Here is a 1196-nt window from a genome sequence, read left to right as displayed (position 1 = left end):
TGACGAATAGGATAATCGTTTAATTATCAGGATACAAATTTTGTTGACAATATTTGTGTAACTTTGTTAGCGAATGACACGTCTTCGTTTACATACTACGGTGCACCCATCAAACAGAACGAGATACGTGTCTAACAATGTCTCACGTGCTCGTGTTTCTACACAGGTACATGTATTAGCATCTTGTAAATATACAAATCTCTCATTCAATGGAGATTACATATTTAACTAATCGTGTTAGTAGATATATCACGATTGAACTCGACATAATTTCCATTACGAAGGAGCATCAACTTGTCGATGTGCTTGTTCCTTACAAGAGTCGTAGAACATGAGCTTCGTTCCATTAACACGGTTTATCTCTGGACTCTTTATCCATTATTAATTCCCACGAACCTGTAACTGTTCACTCAATTTGCATTACAGGTAAGAATAAGTGAAATTTGAGATTACCTATTTTTATAGCGACAGCGTACACCTCCAATTTATTGTTAAGGGGACCCGGCGCCTCTTGCACATCTTTCGATTTCCATCGGCCTTTTTTTTGCTTTATATTAAACAATATTCCGCAGCAGGTGCAAATCCTACATTCATTGTTTACTGTTATCATAAAAGGAATCGTAAAATTGGACTTACCGAATATGTACGTAAAAACTGTAAAGGTCACGTGTGACCGACAGAAAATAACCCAATAAATCGCTTGCCTTCTCAAAATTGATGAACGTATTAATTAATCCATTTACACGTTCGATGTAAGTAACAATCAATAACAGCTGTTTTGTTTTTGCGCAACCGCAAATAAAACGTACCTACCACCTACGGCTACTTTCCTTCTCTAAGGTAACTGCGCATTTGCATGCAGAGTAGTTTTCATTCATACCATTTCCATTTTGATACATTAAATTTGTGTCTTATTCTTATGCGTTACATTTTATGCAGACCGAATTTCCATTGTATGTATAAGCACATTTAAAATGCAATGTATTTTAATGCGGTGTATCGTATAGAAATGATTCACAAAATAATTCGACGTTCATTTTAATTAAAAGATGCACTATTAAATTCATTGGAATTCAATGCTACATCTTAAACTTCGATTTAATTTTTATGCCATACCTTACGAATAATTTCATTTCCATAGGTAATGTCGCAACGGGTATCTATTTTAATCCCATACGTGAATAACGTTTGTTCTT

General features: G+C 34.7%; 1 long non-coding RNA gene across 1 annotated transcript; it reads right to left on the bottom strand.

Annotated features, from left to right (window-relative positions):
- Window positions 1-983, bottom strand: LOC116182456. The gene is made up of 2 exons (XR_004147521.1): window positions 637-983; window positions 1-584 (listed from the first exon to the last, which is right to left on the bottom strand). It is a non-coding gene; the product is annotated as an uncharacterized LOC116182456 (long non-coding RNA).
- Between the last annotated feature and the right edge of the window lie 213 nt (window positions 984-1196).

This window comes from Photinus pyralis, unplaced genomic scaffold (genome assembly GCF_008802855.1).
Source record: "Photinus pyralis isolate 1611_PpyrPB1 unplaced genomic scaffold, Ppyr1.3 Ppyr1.4_unclustered_Scaffold5342, whole genome shotgun sequence".
NCBI lineage: Eukaryota > Metazoa > Arthropoda > Insecta > Coleoptera > Lampyridae > Photinus > Photinus pyralis.
The sequence above is the reverse complement of the archived record's forward strand: the minus strand, read 5'-3'. Positions and strand labels throughout refer to the sequence as shown.